The sequence below is a fragment of the Schistocerca serialis genome, chromosome 2 (genome assembly GCF_023864345.2).
Source record: "Schistocerca serialis cubense isolate TAMUIC-IGC-003099 chromosome 2, iqSchSeri2.2, whole genome shotgun sequence".
In the NCBI taxonomy this organism is placed as follows: domain Eukaryota; kingdom Metazoa; phylum Arthropoda; class Insecta; order Orthoptera; family Acrididae; genus Schistocerca; species Schistocerca serialis.
The window spans coordinates 687,242,300-687,255,884 of record NC_064639.1 but is presented as its reverse complement, the minus strand read 5'-3'; the positions used below and the strand labels follow the sequence as shown (position 1 = coordinate 687,255,884).

The window sequence follows — 13,585 nt, the reverse complement described above, 5'->3', positions numbered from 1 at the left end:
TTCATGCTGTCGTTGGGCGTCAACATTGCTTGGCAACATGCCACACGGGCAGCCATGTGGTCGTCCATCAGCATTCGTGGCACCTACCTGGATGACACTTTTCGCATTTTCAGGTCGTCATGCAGGATTGTGTGCACAGAACCCACAGAAATGGCAACTCTGGATGCGATCTGTTCAACAGTCGTTCGGCAATCCCCCAAAACAATTCTCTCCACTTTCTCGATCATGTCATCAGACCGGCTTGTGCGAGCCCGAGGTTGTTTCGGTTTGTTGTCACACGATGTTCTGCCTTCATTAAACTGTCGCACCCACGAACGAACTTTCAACACATCCATAACTCCATCACCACATGTCTCCTTCAACTGTCGATGAATTTCAATTGGTTTCACACCACGCAAATTCAGAAAACGAATGATTGCACGCTGTTCAAGTAAGGAAAACGTCGCCATTTTAAGTATTTAAAACAGTTCTCATTCTCGCCGCTGGCGGTAAAATTCCATCTGCCGTATGGTGCTGCCATCTCTGGGACGTATTGACAATGAACGCGACCTCATTTTAAAACAATGCGCATGTTTGTATCTCTTTCCAGTCTGGAGAAAAAAAAAATCGGAGGCCTTAGAACTTGAATGCACCTCGTATATGCAGAACCAGTAATTATCCTAACAGATTTTTTTTTTTTTGCAGTATTAATATGTCATGTCGGTCGCAGGTTCGAATCCTGCCTCGGGCATGGATGTCTGTGATGTCCTTAGGTTGGTTAGGTTTAATTAGTTCTAAGTTCTAGGGGACTGATGACCTTAGAAGTTAAGTCCCATAGTGCTCAGAGCCATTTGAACCATTTTTTAATATGTCATGTACACAGCTACAGTTTCCCCACAAAATAATTCCATATGTTATTATACTTTGAAAGAATGAAAAATAGGATGTTCTAACATATTTTTCAGGAACACAATCCATAAGTCACCTTAACAGGTAAATAACTCTTGACAATTTACCACTAATATATTGTACATGTTGACCCCAAGATAATTTATCATCAATATATACCCCCAAAAATTTGACATAACTTGAATCATCTGACAGAAGCTTGTCTCTAAGACTACAGACCATCTGCTGTGTTTTGTTTTCATTTAGCAGGAATCCATTTGCCTTGAACCAATAGGATGCTTGGACAATTGTCTTTGCTGCACAAGTTTTAAAGCTATTGAAATCATCACTAGCATGAAGAAATGTTGTATCATCTGCATAAAACACAGTGGTGGACTTGATAAATGACAGCAGATCATTTATCATTATCAGGAACAAAAAGGAGCCCAGCACAGATCCCTGCGGAACACCTACCTTGACTTGTTCTATACTCGACATTTCTCTCCTTACACAAACAACTTGCTTACGATTCTGAAGATATGATTTTATTAATTTAAGGCTGTTATGTCTAATGCCATAGAATTCCAGTTTTTCTAGGAGCGGCTTATGCTTTACACAGTAAAAAGTTTTGCTTAGATCACAAAATGTGAGTTGAGCATAGCCCTTATCTGTAAATACTTGATGTAAGTATTTGACTACAAAGTCAATAGCATCCACAGTAGACAACTTTTTCCTAAAACCATACTGAGATTCATTAATTATTCCTAATTTTTCAAAATAGACAGATAGCTGTTGGTAAATTACACATTCCAGTATTTTAGAAAAAAGCTGGGACTATGGAGATTGGTCTGTAACTGGAAGGTGAGTCCATATCTCCCTTTTTACCCTAGCCACTTTGAGTTCTTCGGGAAAATATCCTTCAGATATGCATTTATTTATACAGAATATTAAGGGGCACACAATATAGTCTATTACTTTCTTTAGTAAATTACAGGATATGTCATATATATCTACACTGTCTGAAGATTTCATCCGTTTTACAATGCTTAGGACATGACTAGGCGAGACCTCGGAGAACATAAATGTACCTGTGTCTGTTGGTGTTCTGCAAACATTTTTAGAAAGTAACTCTGATGAACTGATATCAGGTTTGATTATAATATTTCCTACATTTTCAACAGATTTAATAAAGAAATCATTGAATTTTTGGGGACTTATATTAATTTTTTTGCTTCTTACATCTTTAGCAACACCATTTATTAATTTCCATGCAGCTTTGCACTTATTTGTGGAGTTATCAATGGTATTGAAATTATGTGCTTTTTTAGCTTCCACAATGGCTTTTTTATACTCATTCCTGCACTTTATATAGGCTAATCTGGCATGTTCTGTTTTCTGATTGCTACATGATTGAGAAAGGACGGCATTTGTGGCATTTATGGCCTTCTGGAGTTCTTCGAGCATTCGCCGTCGAGGCATCTTTGAAAAATAATGAGTCTGCCAGCACTAATTGGAAGTCTTCACCATTCTGCTGCCAGATACGCCTTGGCTTTAACAATGTCAGATCGTTCCTTGCAGGAAATCATCCCTGGTAATCTAAATTTCCAATTACATGTCGTACAGGAACCAAATGAACCAGATAAAGTTGCTCGGCGAATGTTTGGCTTGCTCTCCCTGAAACTTTTAGCAGCCATCGCGAAGATACTGATGTTGGATGAGGCCCGTTTTCATCTTGGCGGTGGTGTGAATAAATAGACCTGCACGTACTGGGCGTCACATAATCCTCGTCGGCTGCATAAGAAATCCTTGCACTGTGAATGTGTGACTGCGTGGTGCGGTGTAGCTTTATTTGGCATCATTAGTCAACCCTCCCTTCCCCCCACCCCCTTTCCTTTTGCTTGAGGATTGTCACGACCGTGCAGTAACGATTGCTATGTTAAAATGTTACAAAATTTCCTCCTTCCAAGATTGAACGATGACATATGGTTGCAACAGCCCATACGGCCCACCAATCCAGGAATGTCTTGCGGCATCAGGCATCATTTTCCTGGTCAACTGGAAAGATGTTCATTGGCCGGCATGGTTGACAACCCCTGACTTTTTATTATGGGTATGCTTGAGGAGTCCATTGTAAACTACACATCCTCATACCATGCCTGGATTCGATGAAAGGATATGTACAGCTCTCGAAGAAGATCCCATTGAAAATATTGAATTGGGTGAGAAAAGTTACCGTTCGCCACCTGGAGGATCACTCAGAGCGTCGTAGTGACCATGTGTCTGGCATTATATTCAAAACCAAGGAAAGGCCATATATGATATGTAATGGTATATATTTTTCTTGATTTTTAGTGTGTTTTTCAATAAATTTGTTTCGAAGGTCTGTCCTTTATATATCCTACTATTCATTCTGTCACACCCTGTATATTACTACATGGCTAGCCCGGTAACAGTTGCAGGTTGCTTATATGATGGCTGCCAGGGCAACAAAAATTTGATTTTCGACATTTCATATAATTATTGACCGAATTCAAAAATTTTAATTTTGTTATAATCTACTCATTGAGAGGTATAATCTTATGTTAAAGGTTGAACACATTAAGACAAGTATTACAATTCAAAACTATGCGTTTGTGTTGAGGCTGCGTAGTTCACCATGTACAAATACTCAGACTGTATTTCTACAATACTTGATGATGAGAACATTTAGCGACTTCCAACAAACTTGACACATATTTTCAAGTCTATTATCTTTATGAAATTATCCCGTTGACATCCCCCACAAAATGATGAAAGAAAAACGCTTACTACATTTTCACCGTTCACGTAGTAAAACTTCAGAATCAGGCATGACGTTTTAATTTATTGTTTCTTTACATCTACATCTATACTCCGCGAGCCACCTTACGGTGTGTGGCGGAGGGTACTTATTGTACCACTATCTGATCCCCCCTTCCCTGTTCCATTCACGAATTGTGCGTGGGAAGAACGACTGCTTGTAAGTCTCCGTATTTGCTCTAATTTCTCGGATCTTTTCGTTGTGATCATTACGCGAGATATATGTGGGCGGTAGTAATATGTTGCCCATCTCTTCCCGGAATGTGCTCTCTCGTAATTTCGATAATAAACCTCTCCGTATTGCGTAACGCCTTTCTTGAAGTGTCCGCCACTGGAGCTTGTTCAGCATCTCCATAACGCTCTCGCGCTGGCTAAATGTCCCCATGACGAATCGCGCTGCTTTTCGCTGGATCATGTCTATCTCTTCTATTAATTCAACCTGGTAACGGTCCTATACTGATGAGCAATACTCAAGAATCGGACGAACAAGCGTTTTGTAAGCTACTTCTTTCGTCGATGAGTCACATTTTCTTAGAATTCTTCCTATGAATCTCAACCTGGCGCCTGCTTTTCCCACTATTTGTTTTATGTGATCATTCCACTTCAGATCGCTCCGGATAGTAACTCCTAAGTATTTTACGGTCGTTACCGCTTCTGGAAGAAAGCGCAGGTCGTTCCCATTTTCCAGAAGGGTCATAAATCAGATGCGAATAATTATAGGCCTATTTCGCTTACGTCAATCTGTTGTAGAATTATGGAACATGTTTTGTGTTCTCGTATTATGACGTTCTTAGATAATACAAATCTCCTTCATCATAACCAACATGGATTCCGCAAACAGAGATCATGTGAAACTCAGCTCGCCCTATTGGCTTCTTCTATGGCATAATCGTACTGGAATGGATTTCTGCCCCTATGTATGCGCATTATATTACATTTATCTACGTTTAGGGAAAGCTGCCAGCTGTCGCACCATGCATTAATCCTCTGCAGGTCCTCCTGGAGTACGTACGAGTCTTCTGATGTTGCTACTTTCTTGTAGACAACCGTGTCATCTGCAAATAGCCTCACGGAGCTACCGATGTTGTCAACTAAGTCATTTATGTATATTGTAAACAATAAAGGTCCTATCACGCTTCCCTGCGGTACTCCCGAAATTACCTCTACATCTGCAGATTTTGAACCGTTAAGAATGACATGTTGTGTTCTTTCTTCTAGGAAATCCTGAATCCAATCACAAACCTGGTCCGATATTCCGTAAGCTCGTATTTTTTTCACTAAACGTAAGTGCGGAACCGTATCAAATGCCTTCCTGAAGTCCAGGAATACGGCATCAATCTGCTTGCCAGTGTCTACGGCACTGTGAATTTCTTGGGCAAATAGGGCGAGCTGAGTTTCACATGATCTCTGTTTGCGGAATCCATGTTGGTTATGATGAAGGAGATTTGTATTATCTAAGAACGTCATAATACGAGAACACAAAACATGTTCCATTATTCTACAACAGATTGACGTAAGCAAAATAGGCCTATAATTATTCGCATCTGATTTATGACCCTTCTTGAAAATGGGAACGACCTGCGCTTTCTTCCAGTCGCTAGGTACTTTACGTTCTTCCAGCGATCTACGATAAATTGCTGATAGAAAGGGGGCAAGTTCTTTAGCATTATCCCTGTAGAATCTTAAGGGTATCTCGTCTGGTCCGGATGCTTTTCCGCTACTAAGTGATAGCAGTTGTTTTTCAATTCCGATATCGTTTTTTTCAATATTTTCCATTTTGGCGTCCGTGCGACGGCTGAAGTCAGGGACCGTGTTACGATTTTCCGCAGTGAAACAGTTTCGGAACACTGAATTCAGTATTTCTGCCTTTCTTCGGTCGTCCTCTGTTTCGGTGCCATCGTGGTCAACGAGTGACTGAATAGGGGATTTAGATCCGCTTACCGATTTTACATATGACCAAAACTTTTTAAGGTTCTTGTTTAGATTGTTTGCCAATGTTTTATGTTCGAATTCGTTGAATGCTTCTCTCATTGCTCTCTTTACGCTCTTTTTCGCTTCGTTCAGCTTTTCCTTATCAGCTATGATTCGACTACTCTTAAACCTATGATGAAGCTTTCTTTGTTTCCGTAGTACCTTTCGTACATGATTGTTATACCACGGTGGATCTTTCCCCTCGCTTTGGACCTTAGTCGGTACGAACTTATCTAAGGCGTACTGGACGATGTTTCTGAATTTTTTCCATTTTTGTTCCACATCCTCTTCCTCAGAAATGAACGTTTGATGGTGGTCACTCAGATATTCTGCGATTTGTGCCCTATCACTCTTGTTAAGCAAATATATTTTCCTTCCTTTCTTGGCATTTCTTATTACACTTGTAGTCATTGATGCAACCACTGACTTATGATCACTGATACCCTCTTCTACATTCACGGAGTCGAAAAGTTCCGGTCTATTTGTTGCTATGAGGTCTAAAACGTTAGCTTCACGAGTTGGTTCTCTAACTATCTGCTCGAAGTAATTCTCGGACAAGGCAGTCAGGATAATGTCACAAGAGTCTCTGTCCCTGGCTCCAGTTCTGATTGTGTGACTATCCCATTCTATACCTGGTAGATTGAAGTCTCCCCCTATTACAATAGTATGATCACGAAACTTCTTCACGACGTTCTGCAGGTTCTCTCTGAGGCGCTCAACTACTACGGTTGCTGATGCAGGTGGTCTATAGAAGCATCCGACTATCATATCTGACCCACCTTTGATACTTAACTTAACCCAGATTATTTCACATTCGCATTCGCTAATAACTTCACTGGATATTATTGAATTCTTTACTGCTATAAATACTCCTCCACCATTGGCGTTTATCCTATCCTTGCGGTATATATTCCATTCTGTGTCTAGGATTTCGTTACTGTTCACTTCCGGTTTTAACCAACTTTCCGTTCCTAATACTATATGCGCACTATTTCCTTCAGTAAGAGATACTAATTCAGGAACCTTGCCCTGGATACTCCTGCAGTTTACCAATATTACGTTAACTTTTCCTGTTTTTGGTCTCTGAGGACGGACGTTCTTTATCAACGATGATAATGTCCTCTCTGGTAAGCCGTCAGGTATTTTATCGTTTCGCCCAAGGGGGGGTCCCTCTAACCTAAAAAACCCCCGTGTGCACGCCACACGTACTCTGCTACCCTAGTAGCTGCTTCCGGTGTGTAGTGCACGCCTGACCTGTCTAGGGGGGCCCTACAGTTCTCCACCCAATAACAGAGGTCGATGAATTTGCAACCATTATAGTCGCAGAGTCGTCTGAGCCTCTGGTTTAGACCCTCCACACGGCTCCAAACCAGAGGACCGCGATCGACTCTGGGCACTATGCTGCAGATATTAAGCTCAGCTTGCACTCCGCGTGCGATGCTGGTTGTCTTCACCAAATCAGCCAGCCGCCGGAAGGAACCAAGGATGGCCTCAGAACCCAAGCGGCAGGCGTCATTCGTTCCGACATGTGCTACTATCTGCAGCCGGTCACACCCAGTGCGTTCAATAGCTGCCGGAAGGGCCTCCTCCACATTACGGACAAGACCCCCCGGCAAGCACACCGAGTGCACACTGGCATTCTTCCCCGACCTACCTGCTATTTACCTGAGGGGCTCCATAACCCGCCTAACGTTGGAGCTCCCTATAACTAATAGGCCCGCCCTCTGTGACTGTCGGGACCTTGCCGGAGAATCGGCCACTGGCCCAACAGGCGAGGCATCCTGTGGTGGCTCGGAAACGATGTCATCACCACTAGGAAGCACCCCGTACCTGTTGGAAAGGGGTAAGGCAGCTGCCACGCGGCCAGATCCCACCTTCGCCTTTCGGCCAGGCATGTGCGAGCCCACCACTGTCCGCCATTCACCCTGGAGTGATGGCTGACCGGTAAGATGCTCACTGCCGGAAGACGCAGCGACATCAGGGGTTCCATGTGATTCCAAGGCCACCGAAGTAGGCATAGGTCTCACCACAGTTGCCCCAACGCCACTACGAGCCGACGCCTGCGCCTCGAGCTCGATGAGCCTAACAGACAAAGCCTCCACCTGCCCCCGAAGAGTGGCCAATTCTCCTTGCGTCCGCTCACAACAACCACAGTCCCTACACATGACTATGTTTACCCTACTCTATACGGTGACAAATTCCCAAGATAATCTTCTGATGAGCTACTCTGATAATCAAGAAACACTCACTGAAATACGAGACGCGAAAACTACGCTAGGTTTTCCCAGAAAAACTATTTAAAAGCTAAGCGCAGCAAATAAGTACAAAAACGCTTTATACAAACAGTACTCGCTGCTGCTGGTGCTCTCGCTCTGGCTGTCACAAGACAACTGCTGATTCAAGTGACTAGTGGCTAACGGCCGCGAAACAAACAAAAGACGGTTTTAGGGCGCTTTCTGTTCTAAACGATCAAGAAAACATTAAGAAATCTAACACGAAAACTACGTAAAGTTTTATCAAGAACTGTTAGTTACTATGCAGAGCAGATAAACACAAATAGAATCCCTTCCTTAGTGGAAGGTCGTAAACAAAATGCAAAATAAACGCTTTATACAAACAGTACTCGCTGCTGCTGGTGCTCTCGCTCTGGCTGTCACAAGACTGTTACTAGTAACTCTATTCGCAACACTTTTTGCAGGCAATGTCCACATAAACCACTGAATGTACGCGCAAAATTATATCATTGTATGACTCCTAGTTAAGGAGATACTTAAGTTATAAATATTTAAATGCGTGAAAAACTAGATTTTGCTTAAATCAGAGCGCAAAATTACCCAGACTACACACTCATACAGTGTTTGATAAGGACAGCACTTAGCAACTTCTAACAAAGTTTACACGTAATTTCAGACCTTTTCTAAACTTTTCCTAGCTTACATGTTTGATTGGCTCTGAGCACTATGGGACTATGGTCATCAGTCCTCTAGAACTTAGAACTACTTAAACCTAACTAACCTAAGGACATCACGCAACATGTTTGATGTCAAATATTTAAACATTAACTCATTTGTAAAGTAATCGGAAGTTTGAAACTGTTTTATACACAGGTGTTCGATTCCTTACAGTGTCAGGTGTAGAGTTACTAGTATGACTTAAGGTGTTAAGGAATAATTAATTAGATGTGAAAGGGGTGACAGATACCGCAGGGAAAATTCGGAATTGCGCGAGCAGAGAAATGTGAGAACATTTAAAACAGATTACAAACCACAGAGCAGTAGTCATCAAACCGCTGGCCACTTGTGGCCCAAATAAAGTATTCGTGCGGCCTGCGATTCTCAACCGTATTTTATAACAATTTACATGTAGAAACTAACAGCTATATCTGCTCAATAACAAACAAAAATACTTGAAGAGACAGTAATATTTTAAGATGTGCTCAGTTTTAATTGACGTTGGTGAATTTGGCTCTGAGCTAAGGAAAGTTGGCCGCTTACCTCAGGGGCAGAAAGTAGTGATGCCACTGCGAGATTGGTTGGTTGATTTGGGGGAGGGGACCAAACAGCGAGATCATCGGATTAGGGAAGTGAGTCCCACCGAGCGAGGTGGCGCAATGCTTACCACACTGGACTCGCATTCGGGAGGACGACGGTTCAAACCCACGTCTGTCCATCCTGAAATAGGTTTTCCGTGATTTCCCTAAATCGCTTCAGGCAAATGCCAGGATGGATCCTTTGAAAGGGCACGGCCGACTTTCTTCCCCATACTTCCCTAATCCGATGATCTCGCTGTTTGACCCTTCCCCAAACCAACCAACCAACCAACCAATGCAAGTCCGGTGTGTTAACCACGGTGCCACCTCGCTCGGTCAGAGGATGTGAGGGGGGAATGTTTTATTATTTGTCTTCTAGTACTGACAACTCAAGGGTGTGCGCGATTCGTAGAGATCAGCTGCCATGGTATAAATTTAGACACAGAAAGGACATGTATTCGTGATTGCACGTTACAGATACAATCATCTTGAAGTGCTTACTTGCTTGTAGCAAGGAATATGAAAATAAATTAAGGCTATTGTAATAAAGCGCAATGAGTGGAAGAGAAATGACCTGAAAACATTTTGCGGACTATACACTGTGGAAGGCGGCCACGTCCTTAAACAAACGAGAAATCATCTTGTCCGAGGAGAGAGGATTGGTGCGGGGGAATATGCCCTGCCTCTCTCTCGAAGGGGTGCTATATTACGTCCTTGTTCTGGGCTTCAACGAAAGCAGAACTGGCATAACGGTCGTTGGGATCGCTGATTCCTTTTCTTGTGATGAGAGTCTCAGTCGAATCCCTTTATGCACCAGGATTAGTCTCTTCTCTCATTTCAAAATTAAAAAAAGGCAAAGGAAATTGGAGCACACAAAGCATGTGGTAGTGGCTACAGCACAATTGTTTGCTGTTGTTGGGAATCGTAGCTCAGGCCCGACCTCTACCGGTATCTTACCCAACCATAGCTCAAAACGCTCCCCACCTGAAACTGCGACGATATAGTGCCCGCATAGTGCAAATATTTGCGATCGTGTCTCAAATTACTGAATGCGTTTAAATATAAGTGCAGTACTGTTATTACCCAATTCATCATGCATCTACCCCCCTCCCCTCACGACAGATGACACAAGAACACTTCGTCATGCAATTACCCAACTTTGGGTTTGCTGAGGGCGGCAGTAATCTGAAACAGAACAGTCGACGCAAAGTGTTATGGCCAACTCGACATGCCCTCACTGTAAGCTATTGGGTTCAGGTAGCATATCAATTTATGTGGTTCACCAATTAATAATAATAAAGATCGATACATACGCGGCCCAATTACCACCACACAATGTCAGCATTGGCCTTTCGGCAAAAGACGTGTGACGATCACTGTTGTAGAGGATATTGATTTCAGTAGGTATACAAATGTAGGAGGATGTGAAAGAGAGGCAAACATGCACAGCACTAATTGTGTATAATCTCAGAATCAGAAAGAGCATTATTATCAAAGACTGATAAAGTATTATTTATTTATTGCTTTCTTTGCATAGAATCAACAAAGATGATGACTTTTTGCAAACGAAAGTGTTGTTTTACATCATCTTGAGAATTTATTTTAAAATACAAACAAAACAGGTAGTTAATACAAATTAACAAAAGTGCAATCCAAGTACACAAAAGAGACTGTAAAGCCTGAAAAGTAGGTATACAAATATGTCTAATTTCCAATAAAAACTGTAAGATCACATGTTTTCAACTGAAAATCCAAAAAATGAGATAAACATTTCTTTGTCAGGAATAATTTAAGTTTCCTTTTGAAGATATTTCCATCATGTGCATGTCAGTCTTTTGATTTGACCACTGATGTATGAGGTACGGGTTGTTATTTTTTCTTTGCCTAAAGTAGTTATTTTTATTTTTAGTATTGTGGTCATGTATGTCAATCATTTTCTAAAACCTTTTTGACGACATACATTAAAATAAAATTACCGTATATAAATACAAAGGATATACTATAAAGTACTTATGTTGCACAAAAACCTCTCTACAAGAACCATGATGACCTAAACAATGCATTATTCTGATTGACTTCTTCTGCACCAACATTAGTCGATTGAGGTATCTCCAGCACAGCCCCATAGTTCAGTTCCATAATTTGGTAAGGGATGTACTGTTCCGTAGTACACAGTCTTTTTTATAGGATTTGTAATTATTTTTGCTAGGTGACTGAGCAGGAATGTCACCGAGTGGTTCTAGGTGCTACAGTCTGGAACCGCGTGACCGCTATGGTCGCAGGTTCGAATCCTGCCTCGGGCATGGATGTGTGAGTTGTCCTTAGGTTAGTTAGGTTTAAGTAGTTCTAAGTTCTAGGGGACTGATGATCTCAGCAGTTAAGTCCCATAGTGCTCAGAGCCATTTGAACCATTTTTGACCAGGTATAATCCACCACTAATCTTCCCACATACATAGTTAATATGTTTTGACCATTGCAAGTTTTCATCTACATATAGGCCTAAGAATTTGCAGCTATTAGTTCCCTTTGCTCCAACTCCACATATATTATTTGCAGAGTTATGGTTAGATCTGACTAGGCACAATAATTCCACAAATCTTTTATGAATTACACTTTGTTACAACACATTTCTTTCTCAGTTTTCTTAGTAAACTTTAGTTGGCAGGTATTTCATAGCAGAGTATTTCCTTTACATGCTGACATTGTGAAGCGGTATGACGTGCCTTCTGGAAACTTGCTCAGTTGGCAACTTTCAGAACTTTACGTAGACTAATAAGTAAGCAAAGTTAGCAGTCTCCCTCCAGACACAGGTTTTTGAAATCTGGGCTGAGTTTTTCAAGAGATGCACTATGTCCTCGAAAACAATGAAGCCTCCTACAGGCAAAATACATTGACAAAAAAAAAAAAAAAAAAAAAAAAAAAAAAAAAAAAAAAAAAAAAAAAGGGAAAAAAAAAAAAAACCAAAAAATAATTAATATAGAGTAATGAAATTTCAGAAATGCTTTTGTTTGGGTAACGTGTATAAGTGATTAACATTGCAAGATCACGTGTTAATGTGTGTGTGATAAAGCTATTGCAAATGTGAAATACCGTTACATTAATAACAGAATGTTGAGTGTAAGCATGCATACATTGTGTTGTACAGCTGCCGGATGTCAGTTTGTGGTATGGAGTTCAATGCCTGTTGCACTTGGTCAGTCAATACAGAGATGATTAATGCTGGTTGTGGATAATGCTGGAATTGTTATCAGATGATGTCTCATATGTGCTTGACTGGAGACAGACCTGGTGACTGAGCAGATCAAGGCAACATGTTGACACTCTGCAGAGCATGTTGGGTTACAATAATCGTATGTGGGCGAGTGTTATCTTGTTCTAAAACCCCCCTTGGAATGCTATTCATGAATGGCAGCACAACAGGTCGAGTCATCAGATTGACTCCCAAATTTGCACACGGTGTGTGGGATCACCCGAAACTGCTCTTGCTGTCATACAGAATCGCACCCCAGTCCATAGCTCCAGGTGTAGGTCCAGTGTGTGTAGCAGACAGACGGGTTGGTTGCATGCCCTAATCTGACACACAGCCATCACTGGCACTGAGGTAGAACCAGCTTCCATCAGAAAACACAACAGGCCTCCAGCTTGACCTCGAACGAGACCTCACTTGACATCACTTAAGCCGTAAATGTTGGTGGTCTAATGTAAGTGGAATGCAAGCGATAGAGCATCTGGCTCGGAGCTGTCCATTAAGTAACTGATTTGTAACAGTTCATTGTGACACTGTGGTTCCAACTGGTGTCCAAATTGCTGCTGCAGATGCAGATGAACACAACTGTCTTCCATCTCAATAGTGTTATGGAGCTGTCTGGAGCCTGGTATTCTTGCCAGTGTACATTCCCATGACCACTGCTGCCAGCAATCATGTACAGTAACTATATCTCTGCCAAGTCTGAACATCCAGCTTGTCCTAGCCCTATTACACAACCTCGGCCTTAGAGGCATTCTTGACTAACATCAGCTCATCACGCCCAGTCTCAAAGGTAACTAACGCTCACGTCCGTTACAGCATGTATTTAAATCAAACCTGATTTGCATCCCCATATTGGCACTACCAGCACCACTCTAATATGAATGGAGTGGAAATTGAACAAACAATCTTTCAGATGTAGAAACACATCTACGATCTTTCATTTATGTTGGGACAAGTCCTTGGTGTTGCGATTTCTATTAATGGCAGTGTATATTTCAATATGTTTCAAATTCATATAGCAACCGAAGTTGGTGTTGACTTGGGGGGGGGGGGGTCTCTCTTTACCTTTTCAAAAATTGCCATAGCTTGTGCTTTTATCTCGCTCTGTTCCATCTGCTGAAACAGAAGCC

The 13,585-nt window shown here is 41.8% G+C and overlaps 1 protein-coding gene across 2 annotated transcripts in view; it reads right to left on the bottom strand.

The window, feature by feature from the left end:
* Positions 1 to 8,327, bottom strand: part of LOC126455667 (probable enoyl-CoA hydratase, mitochondrial) — a 55,585-nt gene extending 47,258 nt beyond the window's left edge. Inside the window, exon 1 of one of the 2 annotated variants that reach the window (XM_050091436.1) lies at positions 8,295 to 8,327. The gene's annotated coding sequence lies outside the window, so the exon portion shown is untranslated. Of the gene's footprint in view, positions 1 to 8,020; positions 8,054 to 8,294 lie in introns of those variants that run through there. The other variant, XM_050091437.1, reaches the window with a different exon arrangement.
* Between the last annotated feature and the right edge of the window lie 5,258 nt (positions 8,328 to 13,585).